The sequence below is a fragment of the Protopterus annectens genome, chromosome 4.part1 (genome assembly GCF_019279795.1).
Source record: "Protopterus annectens isolate FY-2018-M chromosome 4.part1, PAN1.0, whole genome shotgun sequence".
In the NCBI taxonomy this organism is placed as follows: domain Eukaryota; kingdom Metazoa; phylum Chordata; order Ceratodontiformes; family Protopteridae; genus Protopterus; species Protopterus annectens.
The window spans coordinates 227,735,332-227,756,521 of NC_056734.1; positions in this window are offsets into that span (position 1 = coordinate 227,735,332).

A 21,190-nucleotide genomic window follows, 5' to 3' on the forward strand; every position below is an offset into this window, starting at 1 on the left:
ACTGTGGCGACCCCTAACCAGAAAAAGCCAAAAGAAGAAGACAGACTATCACTCAACAATCTCTACACTCTGTCAAAAAATGGCTAACATCAAACCACCTTCTGCTTAACCCTAAGAAAACTAAACTCCTCCTCTTTCTACCAAAAACACTTGAACTTCCAAAATTAGTTTCACTGTCACATCCCTAAACAATACTACAATTACTGTCAAAACACACACTAAACTCTTTAGTGTGACAGTAGATGACCAACTCAAATTAACACTCTATATTCAACAAAGTATTAAAAAAACACCAGAATTAGGACTACTATATAGACTCAAAAATTCCTATCAGAAAAATCCAAACCCACACTTGCTCAGGCTTATCTGTCCCTACTAAATTCTATGCTGCTCCTTTCTTCACTAACCTTCAATCCAACCTTATAACTAAACTGGAGGTCACATACAACAAAGTTGCTAGATTTGCTGCTAATATGTCTTGTCAATCTCACCACTGTCTATCTAAAAAAGCCTCCAATGGCTAGAGTTCCACCATCAACTCCTTCTAACCCAGCTGTACCTAACTCATTCTATTCTTAACTACCCCTTCTCTTGCCCAGCTCTGTCCTCTCTGATATCTTACTATACTCCAAACAAAGCTCTTCGAAGCTCAAAACAGAACCTTCTTGAGGTATACATGCCAAAGAAGAACATTGACAAAATCCTATATAGGCACTCCTTAGCACACACTTGGAGCACATTACCCCCTCACTTACGTTCCATTGCCAACACTAATTTGTTTAAAAAAAGAGCTACAATCCTACCTGCTAAGCTCATGTTCTTGCCCATGCCATGATCCCACATAAACTCCCTTCCAGTTTATCTTTCAACTCCCCCCATCTCCTTTATACACTAAACTATTACTGCAGTCCCACTTTCTATATTACCTGGGAGTCTTTCCTGTCACTGTTGAATATTGTTGCATACTTCTTTGTGTGTGTGTGTATGTATATATATATATATATATATATATATGTATATATATATATATATATATATATATATATATATATATATATATATATATATATATATATATATATATTTTTATTTTTTTATTTTACACTGAAAAACATCATTGATAACTATTCTTGTATATACTCTTTTTGATGCATTCACCTATACTATAAGAACTGAATCACTGTTGAACATTGTTTTCCCTACTTCTTTGCATGTATATTTGTTTTACACTGATTTTGATGTATTTCACCTATACTATATGTACTAATTTGTAAATAGTCTTGGTCTGAATTTCTATCTGTCCATGCTTCATTCCTCTAACCTTACTATATTACACTTTCTTACTAAATTGTATACTGTAATATTTGAGTAACTCTGGAGCTTTTCTGCTTAGGCCTCTGCTGAAACCGGGCTTTCAGCCCAGTCAGACTAATCCAGTCAACAAATGTGAAAAGAAATAACATAAATAAATAAATAAATAGATTCCCTCAGGTCTCTGTGCTGGACGTACTCCTCTTTGACATCTACTTCTTGGATGTCAAAGCCAATGCCAAAGGCCTCTGGTTAACCAAGTTCTCAGATGATTGCAAACATGAAGCAGTCATTGAATCCTCCCAAAACAAGACACCATTCAGAAACGTCTAACACAGGCAAATGCTTAGTGCCAAAGCCAAAGTTTAAAACTCAATACCAGAAATGCATTATAGTACCATTTGGGATGTCAGCTACCCCATGGTCTATGTCATCAATTAAACAGACCTAAAAGTTGATTCACTAGTCAGGTATCTGGGAACTTATGTAGATAGTAACAAAGCCTTCGACCAGCATGTGTCCAAAGTAGTTTGAAAATCCTTCTTTGTTATTCACCTTATAAGTAAGGGCATGGCAACTAAGTAAAGAGAAGTCATTGTACCACTGTACTAAGTCCTGAATCAGACCTATCATAGAGTATAGTACCGCCTATGTACCTGACCAGACATATTTAGTAACTAGAATGTCCACAAAGGTTCCTTATAAAAAGAATACAAGAAGTAAACACAATGCTCTACACCCTCAATGCTCTGTCTCTTTACGTGGCATCATACAGATTTCTGAGAGGTAATCTTTGCCTGGCATACAAGGCATTCCTTGACTCTTTTTGATAAAACTTTTGCATATCCACAAAACAGACAGCCTTAAAACTACCAAATTAAAAGACTTACATTTATCTTGCGACATAACTAGGACATGTTGGAGAGAAAGAGATGTTTCTCAGAGAATTCCCATTCTCTGGAACAGGCTCTCCATCCATGTGAAACAGATTTCCTCTCTAACCCTATTTAAGTGCAACTTGGACCAATGGATGGGTAACTGGAATTTCACAGCTTTTCTGATATCACATCTCTGATGGATAGAGACAGTCAGTAAATCATCCCCTATGTAAATCTAATTTGTGAGTTACAACTGGGTTGCACAGCTAGGTTAATAAGGGCCCTAGATGTCATTAGCTTAGTATATACCTGCAAAGCTATGAACCTATGAATGAAAGGCTCAGTTATGCAAAATCTTGAAGCAGTGTTGAAAGCTGTAGTTTTCTGATATAACTGAAGAAGTTCATGTAGTTATCCTTTGCTTTAGTTGCTAATCTTAAGTCATAGGTTCATAGGCTCATATGTGTTTACTAGACTTAAGAGCACAGGAGCCTTTTTAAGCCTAGCCATGCATCTCAAATCTCTGACAAGTTCTGGTACACTTGATAAGTGTAAGCAGGGGCTTGGGAGGTGAAACATTTAAAAACAGGGGCCTGGGAGATAAAAAATGTACCAGCTGCCTCTGTCCATTAGAAACATAGGTGCCAAACCAGGGATGAATTTTCTGTTCCCCATCCAATTGTCCAAATTACACTTGAATTGGGTTATGGAGGAACTCTGCCTCACATGGATGGGAAGCCTGTTGCAGAGAAGGAGTAGTATCTGGGATACATACCTGTCTCTCAAGCAGGTCTTATTGATATCACAGGCAAGGTTTAAGTCTTTAGAATGGGTAATTCTGGTGCTGTTTTTTTCGTATATGCAGGAGTTTCATCAGAGTGGGGTCTGATGATGCCTTGCATGCCAGGCATAGAAATCCCCTCAACAGCCTGTAAGAGACAGAATACAGGGATAAAGCCTTGAGATGGTCTGCATAGGATATGTTACTTACGCTCTGTAGTCATTTAGTGAGGAAACTCTGTAGATGTTCCAGTTGTTGGATATGCCTGGTTAGGTACATTCCAAAGGGGGCACTGTACTCAATGACAGGTCTGATGAATGCCAAATATAGTAGAACAATGACTTCTGTGGACCTAGATGCTATACCTTTGTTTATATGTTGCACAACATAGAATGATTTCCTTACTACTGTAGACAAGTGATGGTCAAAGGATAGATTACTGTCTATGTGTTTCTCCAAGTTCCTGATTGCTATGTCAACTCTTAGGGGTATGTTGTCAATATGATAGTTACCAGGACTGGATGATTTCCCAAAGGATATTATTACACATTTCTTGGCATTTAGTTTTAGTCCATGGTTCTGGCACCAGTTGTTTGCCTGTGTCAGCACTTTCTGTAGAATATGTGTTTCAGTGGGCAATTCAATGACTGCTCCTAATTTGCAATAATCTGTTAATTTAGTCAGCCAGAGGATGTTGATTGGCCTTAATTTTAGAGAAGTAAATGCCAATAAGGAGTGATCCCAGAACTGATCCCTGAGAAAATCTGTTTGTGACTGGCCTCTTTATAGAGGTGGACTCCAGAATTCTTACTTCCTAGGTCCTGTCTGTGAGCAGCTGACTATCCACTGGGTTATATAAGGGTTTGTACCTAACCTCTTAAGTTTGCTGAGAATGCCCAAGGGGGGATTGTGTCAAATGCCTTGGCCAGGTCAAGGTAGGCAGTATGAATGTTTTGCCATTATCAATTGGTTTGGTGACCTTCTCAAAGAAGTCTAACAGGCTGAGTTGACACAGCCTGTCCTTGATGAAACCAAACTGGGTTGGTCCAGTGTCTGGAGGTTTCTTATGTCATTACTGATCATTTCCATGATAATTCCTCTAGTGAGAATTATGGGTCTGTAGTTTCCAGGATCTGTAGATTGTCCACCTTTGTGCAGAGGGATGACTGTTGCTGTTTTCTATTCATAAGGCACAAAGCCTATATGGAGACTACAGTTAATTAGCAATTTCAGAAGGCCTGACAGATTGTGTTTTATGCTATTTAGAAGGCATCCTGGGATATTGTCTGAGCCCATTGATGCAGTGATCTTGGCCTTAGAAACAGCATTACGGGCCTGCTCCCAAGTGATAGCAGGAGGAGTAATATTTGATGGTATTTCCGAAGGGAAGGTTGATGGAGAGAGGGGTAAAGTTGGAGCCAAATTTTTTTAACCAGTAGTTTTGCTATATCTTCTGGATCAGCATAGGTGGGTCTATTTACAATAAGCTCTGCACACAATTGTGCATTGACTTTGAGGTTGCTGACACAGATAAAGAATGCCTTGTGGTTGTCCTTGGCCTGGGAGACCAAATTTACTTAAAATCTGGGTTTGGTAGACTTTATTCATCCTCTGAGTTATTTGTTAAGTTTGATGAGACTGCTTTTATCCTGCTGGGTGCTGCACCTCCTAATTTTTGCCATGATTTTCTTCCTTCTGTTATGCAATCTATTGATGTTGTGATTCTACTAGGGGGGCTTATTTTTCGAGTTAGTTCTATACTTCTTCCTGGTGGGTACAGCTGTCTCTATGCAGCTATTAACATGCTTGTATAGGGTTTCTATGAACAGTTCTGTATAGGCAGCAGTGTTCTCAGGGTTTATGTGGGCTTGAAATTTTTACTGGTTATTACTTAAAAGTAGGAAGTTAGCCTTAGAGTAGTTCCTAAATATTCCAGAGTTAGCTGAGATGCCAGGTTTTATTTTTACTGTAAAGGAGACCATTTTGTAGTCTGAAATTACCAGAAAAGAGATTACACAAGGGGGTGTGCAGCACTCTCCCATATTAGTGAGGACCAGATCCAATATGCTTGCACCCCTTGTTGGTGTATTGACAATCTTATCCAGGGAGTTTGTTTTTACCAAATCGAGGAATTTCTGTGCCTGTATATTTTGTGTCATATAAGATTCTCAGTTAATAGTGGGGTAAGTAAAGTCACCCATGAACATGGTATTGGGTTAGATGGTTAGTGTTTCCAATAAGTTTAAATACATGGCATGGGTTTCTTGGGTCATAGAGGGAGACCTATAGCTTGCAAGGAAGTGGTACTGGATTTTTCCTATGGTGATCTGAATGTGGAGAAGTTGAAGTGCATTGCCCTGAGCATACTGAGGTATATTTACTTCTGATGTAAATCAAGACACCTCCACCTTTAGTCCTTGTTTGTGCAGTAGCTGGTATAAATGTGTGGAAGGCATTATAACCTTGCACTGTCGGTCTGCTCTCCGTGGCTTTAAACCATGTGTCAGCGACCATGCTGACAATGTTGGGAATGGTGGTTTTCATTTAGACTCATAGCATTGAGCAGTAAAAACTTTAGTTTTTCTTGGTTTTGAGTTGCTATGTCAGAATTGCCTTCGGTTTGGCATTGCCTAATAAAGGCACTATGGTGAGGGGAGGACAATGTTTTAGCTAATACTCAAAAGTCTAGAGGGGAGAGGTGCAGACCATCACTGGCAAAGCAGTGTAGTCTGTTGTCTTTATAGTTGACTTTAGTTTCTTAGTGAGGTTAACACAATAGTGACTCTATGGGAATCTGGTCTTAAAAGGTAGTTTAAGGAATTTTTTCAGTCTGATTTACAGTTTTTTTATATCAACAGATTACCAAAATGGTTTATTTTGGAATTTATGACCATATTTTATTTTGGTAGGGACTGCTAGGTCAATACAGCTTTTGTAAATTAACATAAAAATCATTCATGCAGCTAGCTGTATAACTTTAGTCAACTGTGGAGTTCATATGGATAAATTTAGAGATTTCATTGTACACTTGTATTAAGTTTGCCTTTTTGAAGTTGCTCATCAGGGTTGCATTGCTTAACAATTGAGTGGAAGTTCTGAAAGTAAAGGTAACCAGATTATGATCAGACTTCCCTAATGAAGGACCAATCTTGTGAGGGTAACAGATAGATGCCAAGTTTGTGAGTACCAAGGCAAGAATTTGTATGGTCCTGGTGAGTTTGATGACAACCTGATCCAGGGAGTATTTGTTTATCCAGTCTAAGAATCACTGATATAACCAACCTTGGAAGTGTATGAGCTCCAATCAATGGAAGGATAGTTGAAGTCATCAAAAATTAAAGACCCCTTGTTTACAAGGATATCTTCCAGAAATGTCATGAATTTATGGTGGATATCTGAAGCCATGTAGAGGGATGAATAGCAGGCTATGAGTTGAACATTTGATTTTCCTAATGTGAATTAAAATTCAATAAGCCCAACGGGCGCTCACTGGGTAATCATTTTGAAGGGATATTATAAATAATGAACAGAAATACTGTACTGCAGTTACTGCTGGCTCTGAAAGTATGGTAGGCACAAAGCCTAGGAAAACAAAGAAGCCCTAAGGATTAGTTCTATATGTTGGTTTCAATATCTTCATGGATGCGGTCCAGATGCAAAAGTGCCTCATGACCAGGGAGTTAATTGTTAAGACTCGTGGCATTGACTAAAGCCATTTTGATACTGCCCTGCTTGGGAATTGGGGTGTTTCTCAGGCTGGGAGGTTCACTAGATGATCTGTACCTAAAAAAATAGACGGGATTAGTAGAGACTTTAGTCAGTATGTGGAAGTTCCTGAATAAGAGATCTAGAGCATCTTTTACAAAGCAAGTGGTACTGTCAATCATCTTGTCTCAGACTGGTACATACCAGGTGTCCTTGGAATGTTGAACTCAATTATCTTTTCCTTGAATCTAGGCATTACTCTAGATGGATGGAGGGACCAGTGTCCTACCCCTAGCTTGTAGCAAGTGTGGTGTGCTTCAACATGTCTTTCTACATGATTTTGAGGGGATGGTGTGCTGGTACTTTTACCCCATATGGATTATTATCCTGCCATAGTCAAACTTGCTACAGGATAAGGTGTTTAGGGTCCTACTTATATGCAGTATTATGTTCCTGAGAGGCAGCTGACTGTAAATCTGCCCTTTCCCATTGTAATAAATATGGTACCTGTATGCCTGATAATAAAGTCATCAATAACTATGCTGTTCTCAGAGGCTGAATTATGCCCACCAGACCTGGAAGTGGTCTGCTGCAGGAGACATGTTAATGTAGATAGACTCACACTGATGCCTAGTTTTAAGAGTTATAGGAGGTTTGGGTGGAGATTTTATTTTGACACCATCATCTTAAAACAGTTCTGTATTATCTGTTTAGTGATATTGCATTTGCATGGGTAATAGTGCATTAGTGCTATATTTACTGCAAGAAGTGAATGAACTGTGACAAGACTGCCTCCAGATTGGCTAAGTATTTGCACCTCTCACAGATGGCATCTAAAGGATTAAGTAAATGTTCATTGTCAGTCAAAATGAGACAGTTTTTACACTGTCACAGGATGTTAAGTAGTAGAATCCAGGAAATGGAAGGGAGATGAATCTACATCCACTCCATGTTGTCCATGCTTGTGTTTACGAGCCGCTGCATACATTTCAGCACAGTTTGCTTCGGCCAAGACCAGACTCAAACCTGGAGCCTTCTGAATGAAAGTCAAACATAAGAGTATTACTGAATATGGGGGAACACTGGGAGTTGCGATCACCACTGACGATTTAGTTAGGTAATAGAGCACAGAAGAAAACTGAGTGCAATATAAAGCAAGTAAGGAAAAACAGAACCAATGAAAAGCAATTATAAATTCAAGCCACTAGTGCTCAGATGACTAGTAACAGTAACAATTAATCTAATCCCACTAAAATAACTGCCACTTATTTCAAGATGACCCCATACTATGCAGTATAAGTAAACGTTGCACATAGAAAAATAAGTGAAACTCAAATAAAAAGCAGTTAAACATCAGCAAAAGATCAAAATGCCATTAAGTGCAGTAATAACATGCAAAAAATGAGCTCTCCTGAATTATTGTAAGCTTAAGAAACACGTTTAAACTTAAACTTTTTGATGATTGCGCAGAAGGAAGCACAGCTGTCTGCAGTCTTAATGGGTAGACAGCATGAAGTACTGCTGAGCACAGTATATAACAAGCAAGAAAAACAAGAGAACAGATGAGAAATAGCTTTAAATTCAAGCCAGTCATACTTGGCTGTCTAGGAGCAACAGCAATTAATTTACTCCACTCCCACTAGAAAAACTACTACTCACTCTAATTGGCCCACATGCGACTCCAGAACAGGCTGACACCAAACAAAAGAAAAATATGCAAAACTCTGGTAAGCTGTTTAAAATCACAGCAAAACAACTTTAAATGCAGTAATAAAACGCATAAGAAAGGAACTTTCCTGAGTTTTTGTGAAGTTCAGAAATACCTCTAAGCTTCTCAGTGTTTGAGCACAAGGACAGCTCTTTGCACTCTTACTGAAAAAGTTACTCAATTAAGGTTGATTTGAAGGGTGTCAGAGCATATTCTCCAATTCAAAGTGCAGTGGTGATTTGTGGTTGGTCTACACAGTATATACAAATCTGTCATTGATCAAGGCCCAATCAGTATGCGAATCTAGCATGAAAAAGTTCATGAAATATGCATGTGTTAAATTTTACAGCTTCAGCTCATTGTTTGATAACTGGAATCAAAGATGTGGGTCAAAAGTAAGGTGTTTCTGTTAGTGAATTGATTTCAGTATTGGTTTTTGACTAGTATGTTTTTTAAGTGCTGATATATTACTCAACTAATAAAGTGAACTATTATTTTCTGAATATGCCTTGGCCCATAGTATTTATTTTATGGCTATAGAAAGACATTGCTGTCTATACTATTTCTCAGTTCATGTCCCATAGTCTTAAACAGTCAGTTCATGTGGATTTATTTTATTTACTAAATACTAGTCCAAGAAGTTCCCATTTTCACAAGAAATTTGACATTAAACTGGGTTGAAGTTCCATAGAAAACAAGTAAAATACACATAGTTAAGTGTTAGTAGAAACAAGTAAAATACACATAGTTAAGTGTTAGTAGAAACAATCTCTGGGAGTTCAATATGGCCGCTGTTCTGTAAGCACTGGTAGCACCTAGCTCTCTGATATACCTGGGATTTAAACAAACCCAGAAGATAAATCTAAGTCAAAAATGCAAAAATATCACTGAATATACATCTCAGATAACAGTCAGCGACTAACAGAGGAAGAAAATGTGATAGATTTCTTTCTGAAACAACAGGATTAACTATGATTTCTGAAAAACAGCCTAAGCCATGTGGTGCTAAGGCCTAACAACTGAACACAAAAACTGGAAATAACTTCAAACAGCAAAGATGTTGAAAGAGGAAAATAGTATGGAAACCTGCACAACTAAGACGAAATTTTCAGTACTAGCTTCACCTGAAAAGGATACAACTACCAAAAAGACAGAAGACAACTGAACAATCAGACAACTCTAAAACTGCAAATAAAAGTAAGTCTGATCAGCCAGCAAATTTGGAAGACATAAAAACTGCATTGCTACCTATCCAGCAAGCAATAAAGGACTTATCCTTACAATTCCAAATCTTTAGTGACTCATTTAGCCAAATAATAACCAGAATGGAAAGATCAGAATCCAAAATAACTGAAAATGAGATAAAAATAGAATCTTTAACTCAAAGAAATGATTCGCATGACAAAGAAATACAAAGCCTACAAGAAAAACTAACAGACCTCGAAGCAAGATCTCGAAGGAATAATATTATCATCAGAGGAATACCTGAATCTGTGACTCACAATAACCTAATACCAACAATCAGACAAATAATAAATTCTTTGCTGGATCAATCTCAAGAAACACATCAAATGACAATAGAAAGAGCCCATAGAGCTCTGAGGGTAATGCAGTCAACACTGAATCCAAGAACTGTGTATATTAAAATACTAAACTATCAAGATGTAAATAAAATCATCCTGGCAGCCAAGAAAATAGACACATTTACCTGGAATAATAACAAAATATCCTTTACCCAAGATCTTCCCATACATATAAGACAAGCAAGGCAACTCCTTTCACCATAGTGCAGATTTCTAATAGAGAAAAAAATCAAATTCCAGATGAAATACCCAAATCTATTAATCTTCTATGTTAAAGAAGTCAAATACATGGTTGCTAACCCCAAAGAGGCAAAAGAGAAATTTCTGGCTGTTTTCAAGCAAATTCCACTTTCAGAAAAGAAATAAAAGTTCAAAACATGATAAACGACCCTCGAGTGAAGAAACGAGCTGATTCATGAGCATTGTAGTTGGAATCCATTTCAGAAAACTTCCCCTGGCTGCCTAGGCCCTTAACTTCACAAGTAAGCCACGAGAAGCACAGAAAAAGGAAGTATAGCCTGTGTAGGAACCAAAAATCAGCTGCCATTTCCGATGTGCACATTTCAGGAAGGAACCACCTCCAGGGACTTTGGCTTGTATAATCGTTCCCCCTATGAACTTGAGGGCTCAATTATGAACACCAACCATACTAAAGGGACTGTTAAAAGATTCAGAAAAGACTTTTGTGACAAAAACGGAAATCGATCTGCACCTCTCAAAGAAGTAAACAAGCACCAAATATGTACAATATCCTGCAAGTAAGACCTTGAGGTTTACCTTTACATGTGCGTATTGCACAAGGGCAAACAACAATTTTCTGAAAGGCAGTTTGCAAAGTTTGAAAACACTGAGCAGAAAAAGGTTCAAATGTGCAATGAGCAAATGCACAGTGAGATTCGCTCAATGCACATTCGACATTCTGGGGTGGAGTGCACTATAGTGGGGATCGGGAAATGGTTCCTTTCCCCACTGCAGTGTGATCTCGGAGTTAGAATAATAAAGTAGGGGGGTGGGGGGCACAGCCCCCCCACATGGAGGGTTCGAAAAAGAGCGAAACTGCTTTTCGATTTGCTGTTTTTAGAACATTAAGGATTGTCGACATTTTCAATTTCGTGGTTTTGAGTCACTCATATGAGCACTCAAACCACTGTGATTCAAGTTTATGAAGGTAAACCAACCTTGAAGAATTAAGGTACTGTTAATACTCACTAAGACTGTACACCCATCACCATATGACTGAATGAAGAACTCAGCCTTAAATAATAAATAAGTAATAATCTGCTAGAAACCAGTCTAGTCTGCAGACATATACTAGGAAAAGAACTAATGACTTGCATAAATGCTGAAAGTGTTACATTCAGAAACTTGCAAAGGTAACCGAATGATACTTAAAAACTGAAATGTAACCTGCTAAACATACTGTAGATGAGGATCTGCCTGGCCAAACTATGAAATATATGTGTATATATATATATATATATATATATATATATATATATATATATATATATATATATATATATATATATACATTTTTTTTTTAAATCCTCTCCTACCCAGGAACATAAGTGCCAACAACACATTATATAACCCACATAATATATGTGGAAGGCTATATAGGTACCAATGTTGATTAAATACTGAGTTTATAAAGGGGAGGAAAAGTAGCAGAATGAATGGAAAATGTAAATATGACAAGCTTGACATCTGATTGATAATAATTTGTTACACAACCTGACATAAGCTACTGAGAAATTGTTTATTAACATGCTGTCTTAAAGACACATCTCTAGTAAGATGATAAGTGCCAAGTACATATATTATAATCCCTACAGATAGATGCAAAAGACTAAATAGGTACCATAGATGTACAAAAAACTGAATAAATAAAGGGAAGGTTAAGTAAAAAGTGGAAGGGAAATGTAAATATGTCAAGGTTGACAACTAAACACTAATACTATGCTATGCAACCGTATATAAACTACTGAGGAAATGTTTATGAATATGATGTTTAAAGTTACATTATTAGAAAGGTTATAGGTACCAAGATTTTATTTCATAACCCACATAGATTATGTGAAAGACCATACAGATACCAAAGGAGTTTGACAAACTTGACATTAAAATAACAATACAATGTTACACAACCTGATATACACTACTGAGAAAATACTTTTAACTGACTGTTTTAAAAACACTATCAGGAAGAACAAATCACAAGATAAAAATAATACATGCTGCACTCTAGCTGCAACACTGCAAATGTTTAATAGTTTTGTTGAAAGGGACTAGGTACTTTATTAGCAGTGTTTTCTGGGGAGCTAGTTTGTTCAGCTTAGTTCGTATTGTTAATATGCGACAAATCCACATGTAAAAAGAAAACACAACCAAAGATTAGATGGCAGAGTAATACACATATTGAACCTTCACTTTCCCCCCCGATTATTCCTGGTCCAGGGGTATAGTGGATTGGCACAGAGAAGGGACGGGGATAGAGAAATGCTTTACACAGCAATTACACACCAACACATATGAAGACCACGAATCCAAACTAACATACAAGTCATATCTAATGAATATATTTAATAAATAAATGTGGGAACTGGAATCGTGGAATATTAAAGGACTCTAAAATGCAAAAAAAAAGAAAATTATTCCTACACCTTGCATTGAAAACCACAGCCAATCTCATACTAATACAAGAAACACATTTAACCACAGAGCAATGGACAGAAATTAGCAGGAAGAAATGGATAAGGCAAATCATAGCCTCAGAGGGAAAAACAAACAGTGCTGGGGTGGCCATAATAATCAAAAACCAATTTCAGGAAAAAATCCTTAAAACCAAAGCTGACAAGGAGGGAAGATGGTGTTACGTAACATTTACTAACCCTATACTACCAAAACCTATAGTGGTGCTTAATATAGATGCACCCTGTAGTAACCAACAATACTTCTTTATGTCACTATACCCAACCTTAAACCAATTTAAAGACCACTATTTAGTGATTGGACATGACTGGAACACATACCAAAACCCAGAGAATGACAAATCTAACTTGACTAAATCATATAATAAACAAGCCTCTTTAGCTTTAAAAGAATTCAAGCAAGACTTCAAACTATATAACCCATTTAAATATGGAGATAATGATGATAAAACTGGGAAATTCACATTTTACTTGCAGTGCCATAAAATGTGGTCAAGAATAGATTACTTTTTAATTTCAGATGTATTCATTAACATGGACCCAGCAACAGGTATACATTTTTTTCGGACCATTCTAAAATCACACTGAACATCTACTGGGACAAAAAATATATATAGAGAGAATAGAGGGCATATCTGGTCATTAAACCCCAATTTACTCACCAAAAAAGAAGTGATAAAAGAAGTAGAAGAAATACTAAAAACATCTCTTGCTAATACTCTCAACTCCCAAGTACCAATGGACATAGAATGGGCCATGACCAAAGCACAAATTAGAGGAGTATTTATTAAAAAAGCAGCATACTATAAAAAAAAATACAACTGAAAGAGGAACAGACACTGAAAGGGAAAATAGAGCTTATTGAAAAAGAACTTTTAAGTAACCCTAAAAAAACAGACAGAGGAAGAACTCTTAAAAATGCAGAGACTTTTATATGCTATAATCCAGAAACCTATCTTTCTGCAAAGCTAGGATGCTAGCCACCTATGCAGAAGAAGCACAAATCCCATCTACAGCCCTAGCCAGAATTATCTCCCAACATAAAACCATCTCCAATATATCAGAAATAAACCACAAGGACAAAAACTACACAAAAAATGAGGACATTGTCAAAATATTTGAACAAATATACTCTCAGATATATGGAGAGCAAACATTGCAAACATCAAAAGAAGATAGAACTCTTCCTTCAAAAACTGAAATTCCCCAAACTAGAATTAGACCAACAAAAAAAAACTAACTGGACCTATGTCTGTCAATGAGGTAATCACAACAATCAAACACTTAAAAATGCACAAGGGTCTGTGACCAGATGGTCTCACCTCAGAATTCTACAAAGCATTTACCCCCTTGATATCTAAACTACTACATTATATTTTGAACTACATAATAAATAATAAAATAAATGATATTCACTTCAATGCCTCTAAAACCATCTTTATATTAAAAGAACATGCTGACCCCAAAAACCCTGACAGCTACAGACCCATCTCCCTCTTAAACCTGGATACAAAAATACTTGCCTCAATACTTACGAACAGACTGAAAAACCTGATAGAAAAAAATATTTCTTCTGAACAATCTGGATTTACACCACATAGAAAGACTAGTGACAACACTAAAATTAGATGCGCTAATCTCCTATGCAAATTGGAACAATACTAACATCTATACAATGGTGATAGATGCTCACAAGACATTTGATAGGCTCAACATAGAATTCTTACTCCAAACACTACCGTACTTAGACATACCTAATAACTTCATACAGATCATCCACACTCTCTATAGTAATCCCTATACATCCTTATATATTAATAAAACGTGGTCAAATAGAATTCTGATAAAAAATGGAGCAAGGCAAGGATGCCTGTTAACACCCTTTCTCTTTAACCTATACTTAGAACCACTGTTCTTATACATTAAACAAAATACATATCATAGCCCCCCATCAGTACACAACTTCAAAATATATATCACCACTTTTGCAGATGATCTGAACATATACTGCATCACACCAAATTCAGATATAAACAAAATAATAACTGCAATTGAACAATTCTCGACCATGTTGAACTATAAACTAAATCTTAATAAAACCAATATTTTCCCCTTAAAAACACCCAAACTCATCCCACTAATACCACTTTTGGACACAATAAAAATAAAAGAAGAAACTAAATATTTGGGAATTACTTTTTTCCAGAATAAAACAGATTTCTACCAATATAATGTAACTCTCAAATGGCAAAACATAATGCAAGATTGTAAAAGGTGGAACAACCTAAAACTACCATTCATGGCGAAAGTATCAATAATAAAAATTAATATTCTTCCTAGACTAATGTACATTTTCATGACATCACAGGTAATAATACATAATAAAGTCTTTAACCAAATACAAACCTTTCTGTCTAAGAAAACCAGAATTTCCTATCCAAAATTAACACTGCCTAAGAACAAAGGAGAGCTGAATCTACCAGATTTTAAAACCTATTACTCTTTCATTAACACCAACAGAATACTAAGAATAGCTGAACATGATCTGACAAAAAAATGGTCTCCTCCTTGAGTGACAATATATTATAGATATATTAAAGCACTAGGTATCAATCCTAAAGCACTCTCATTCCTGAATCAAAAAGAAATACAAACTTATAACATTTTAGATCACATAAAACACTCCATCAACATAACACAAAAACTGTTTCAATCTTTGAACCTTGGACAAGCCATAACAATACTACAACCTCTCCATAAAAACCCAAACCTAAAAATAAATAACAAAATGCTAGACTTAGAATGCTTTCCATGTCTAAAAGTCAAAACAATCCACGATATCTTCCCATATCTTAATTGCACAATACAGGAAATTAGGACCGACCTAAATCTCTCCAAATCTTACATAATAATAGTAAGACAAATCAAAGAACTGTGTTCCAGTTACCTCCAAAACACTACTATATCCAATAGTGACATAGAAACTTGCAATTTGCTTTGGAAAACTATTCTTTCAACAAGCAAAACTATTACTAATTCATATAAAATGATAAGCGAGATTAAATTCCAGAAGGAGCTTTTTTCCAACTATTAGAGAAAACTAAAACCCTCCATAGATGACCAACAAATAAGCCAAGCAATTACTTTAATACTGAAGATCATACCACTTAAAAAAATTAACCTACATGCAGCTGATTAATAATAATGCATACTTCACCTGCAATCCTCCACAAATTCAATACATCGAGTTCACCACTATGCCCACAATGCAAGGACCAGACAGCCAACCTATTGCATATATCTTAGAGATGCAAATGTGTGTACAAATTATGGAATTCTGTCAAAGTACAGTTACAAAAAGATGGGCTACCAAACATCAACATTAACATGGAAATTTGCCTTATTGCACATTCTTCCACATAACATCCCCAAAAAACAAGCATATACACTCTTAATTTTTTTACTAATGAAACTATATATAGCTCTCAAATGGGTAGATTCATTGAATGTATCTTGGGAGGGTTTTAAACAAATAGTCATAAAACATCTTTTAGCTCACAAAATAGTAATGGATAAAAGAAACCAAAATGAAGTCCAGAGAAATTTGGGAACAAACCTTTAATATAATATTAGCATAATCAACCACATAGCAGCTTAAGAACACACTTTAATGGAACCTAGAAACTCATAAAGGATTTGACAGACTAATCATAGTTTGGGTATTAAGAATGTACGTGTTGTCTCGTATAACAATTGAGCTAACAGTGAAAGCATCTGTGTAAATAGTGTAAATAAATGTGTTGTATGACATACACCTTATGGTACTAACACTAATGTATAACATACTCCTATGGTTATGTTGTAAAGATTGAAATGTTTTGTGTCATATATAATTGTAAAATAAAAATATAAATTATTGAAAAAAAAAAGAAACAGTTTCTAGTATCATTAGTAAATAAGTTGACAGTAATACTAGTAATAAAGCATTGCCTTACAGGGAGGTGAAAGTGCATGGAATATTCAGCATTGTCTATGCAGGTTTACTATCACTTGATTAAATCTCACTTGAATGAACCACACATGGCTGAGCACATTTGACTGAAATCCCATTTGAGTGAAAATCCATTAGACTGAAAACTAATTTGATTGGAAACTGATCTAGCGCCTTAATTGTATATACTAACTCCATGGTCAGACACCTGTGGGGAATGAAAAACAAAAACACCATACCCTGTAAATCATTGTTGGGTGCATACACAAAAATGTATACAAATTTTGGGGTAAGACATGATGGGGAGGCACTGTGAGTCCACACATAATCTGGTAGACTCACTTTCCTAGTATCGCATATGATCAGAAATGCTGCCATTAGATAATGGCTATGCATAGCTACAGTTTTCTATCATGTGCAATTCAGTCTAATGAGTTTTCACTTTAATGGGCTTTTAGACAAATGTGTTCAGCCTTGTGAGTTTCATTTAAGTGAGATTTCATCAAGTAATAGCATCCTGTGGGTAGGTACTATAATGGCTAGATATTTACACACATTTCAGAATGAGAAGTGAGTCCTTAAATGAAACTTTGACTGCATGGATGAACTGTATTTCTGTGATTTGTCTAGAGAAGAAATTCCACAAGATGTGCATGGCACATGGGAAGCTACAGTCTCAAGCTATGGTGGTAGTTGTGGTGCAAAGAACAGCGGTGTTAGAAGTATCCTGTAAAGAGGAGTACCAAACTAAGATGTCTGATAAGGTAGAAGGAGCATCAAGCTAGGAAAAGTAATGGATATAAGATGACCGAGTACAAGTCAGACTATCACTTTATGACCAGAGATCATGTGGTTATGATATGGTGACAGGTACAGCAAGCTGATTCCAGGATGAACCTTGCAATCATTTTATACAGAGCTGAGTTTACTGGAGTCTGTTTGGTTCAGCTTTAAGTATATTAGTCAGGTTCTGAAGCAAATGTAAGTAAAAAATCTTTGGAATTGGATATAACGTCCTTGCTATGCACAATACCAAATTATACAATTTTTGATGCAACAAGGGTGTCATTGTTTGAAATGTGTTTTGCTGGTAAGGACAGCCTCATGGATGATTTTTTTCTCAGGGCTAAAAACCCTTGCCAGGACCTCATGAAAGATGAAAGCCATGCTGTCTCAATAACTAAATTAATGTATATGTAACTGTATTTCCAGGCTAAATCCATCAATAGTAGTTTCTTACTTCTTAAAAAGGCAAGCTGTCAACTAATTATTGCAGGTGTAAAACCTCACACTGAAGATTAACACATTTGTGTGTTAGTAAAACCACAATTTAAGAAACTGCTACTCTGAATAAAAATGAGTTGGTTTATTTACCTGCAACGCCTTGCAGTTATATATATGTAATATATATATACATATATATATATATATATATATATATATATATATATATATATATATATATATATATATATATATATATATATATATATATATATATACATACATACATATATATATATATATATATATACATACATACATACATATATATATATAAGAAAGGAGATGATGATTAGTGATTAGCAGTATGGTTTCATGCCAGGAAAGAGCACTGCAGATGTGATGTTTGTTCTGAGAGTGTTGATGGAGAAGTACAGAGAAGGTCAGAAGGTGATGCACTGTGTCTTTGTGGACTTAGAGAAAGCATATGACAGGGTGCCTAGAGAGGAGTTGTGGTATTGTATGGGGAAGTTGGGAGTGTCAGAGAATTATGTAAGAGTGGTACAGGATATGTACAAGGGTAGTGTGACAGCAGTGAGGTCTGTGGTGGGAGTGATGGATGCATTTAAGGTGGAGGTGGGATTATATCAAGGATCAGCTCTGAGCCTTTTCTTATTTGCAATGGTGATGGACAGGTTGACAGACGAGATTAGACAGGAGCCCCCGTGGACTATGATGTTTTCAGATGACATTGTGATCTGTAGTGAGAGTAGAGAAAAGGTGGAGGAGACCCTGGAGAGGTGGAGATATGCTCTAGAGAGAAGAGGAATGAAGGTCAGAAGGACTAAGACATAATATATGTGTGTAAATGAGAGGAGGATAGAGGAATGGTGAGGATGCAGGGAGTAGAGTTGGTGAAAGTGGATGAGTTTAAATACTTGGGATTAACAGTTCAGAGTAATGGTGAGTGTGGAAGAGAGGTGAAGAAGAGAGTACAGGCAGGATGGAGTGGGTGGAGAAGAGTGTCAGGACTGATTTGTGACAGACGAGTACTAGTAAGAGTGAAAGGGAAGGTCTACAAGAGGGTAGTGAGACCAGCTATGTTATATGGGTTGGAGACAGTGGCATTGACAAAAAGGCAGGAATCAGAGCTTGACGTGGCAGAGTTAAAGATATTAAGACTTGCACTGGGTGTGACGAGGGTGGACAGGATTAGGAATAATTATATTAGATGGTCAGCCCAGGTTGGAAGGTTTGGAGGCAAAGCCAGAGAGGCAAGATTACGTTGGTTTGGACATGTGCTGAGGAGGGATGCAAAGTATACTGGGAAAAAGATGCTAAGGATGAAGCTGACAGGTAACAGGAGAAGAGGAAGGCCAAAGATAAGGTTTATGGATGTGGTGAGAGAGGACATGCAGGTGGTTGGTGTGACAAAGCAAGATGCAGAGGACAGGAGGAAATGGAAACAGATGATCCACTGTGGCAACTTCTAATGGGAGCTGCCAAAAGAAGAAGAAGATATTACAGCCCAGTACTAACCATGACATAATTGTGTAGGTGTTGTTATAGAGGAATCACCGAATAAGTAGCAAAACTAAATAATCAAATAACACACAATAATCTCCATTTTTGCAAAATTCCTTGCAACTTTAACACAAGGATTACAGTGGGAAATAGAATTATCTGTAAAATCAAAATGCTTCCGAGAGTGACTTTATGTAGAACATAACTGCCAAGTAAGAATAATGCTTCCGAGAGTGACTTTAAGTAGAATATAACTGCCAAGTAAGAATAATAGGAACAATAGGAGGAAGGATCAAAGCATAGCAAAGCTACGTTGTAAACTTACTGAACAATGGGAAGTGAGAGTCGGGCAATAATGTAACAAAACCACTGGAAGTAAGGCAGGGCCAAAGCATAGCAACGCAACATCTTCTGCATAGTGAACAAAGGGGAGTCCATTATGATGGCACTACATTTTATTTCCAAAGAGATAAAACAGAAGGGGAAGAAATTTTAGAACTTTTGGGTGTATCAGCTGTCACAATCCTTGCAGATAAAATATTGTTTCTGAACTTTATTTTAAAATGCACTTGTATGACCTATCGAGCTGCCAATCTAAACTGAATAAAGCTGAACTGCCATAATTTGTGAAACCTTCAAGTCCACAGACACAGTAAGGAAATGGGTATTGAGGTAAGTAATTTTATTTATTACAAGTTGTTATAAACCAACAGGCAAACTTTACTGTTTTCAGGTGTTTATAAGCCTGATTTGACTCCACTAAAGCACAACAACTGAAAAGTAGCCAAAGGAAGATTTTAAGAAAAAAGTACTAGGCAGCACATTTCCCCCAGAAACCAAGATGTCACACTCATTTTGTCTCCCATTACAGCAAAGTCAGAATTACTAGTGCACAGTTTCATGGGCTGCCCCTAACTCCTTGATATATTAGCAGCAGAGTTCTTTGTCTCTCTTTCCCAAGACAACTCCATCTTCATAGGACCTGCTAGACAGTTTTCTTCAGGGTTTTACCAAAGCCCCAAGGGTCTATTTTAGGATTGCCATGTAATTCTATCCTGTCCCTGTGTCATTCCCTCATTCTGCCTCCCAGGATCAGCTCCCTAGCCCTAGATGTCTGTCTTTTAAGATTGGTACCATCTATTCATCCTCTTTGATAAACATGGAAACAAAATATTAATTTACAAAGTTTGACTTTGTCTTAGAGTGCAGATATTTCTGTCTTTCCCTTGCTAGTTCACCAATCTCTGTCCGTGCTTCTTCATTTCTACAACTAACACTAAGAAAACATTATTCCGTTTCTTAAAGGCTGCTATGTTTCCATGTTGCTATTTGCCTTTTAGACAAATTTTGCTGTCTTATATTTAGACTCTACACAACCTTTCCAATGATATTACAGCTTGTTGTTTTTCATTGTTCCCATTCTTTTATAGGGTTCATCAACTCCATAATGAAGCAGAGATGTTTTTTTTTTCCTTTCAGGCTATCATTAGCTGGTGTTTGTATCCCAAATAACTACTAATTAGAAGTAAAGGCATACCACATTGAGTTGTGCATATAAATACTTCCTTTCACTATCTCTTAGTTGAGGATGTGGACAGGAAAGTAATCAAAATGGCTGCCATCTTCCTTGAAAGGGGCAATAAAGATGCAAAAGTACCTCCATAGATTCTAGGTGCACAAAACAGATACTGAGGATAAGTACTAATTGTCAGAACACGTCTGTAGGATATTAATTAGGAATGGGTTAGCAGATATCAGCCTAAACATTGGGTGG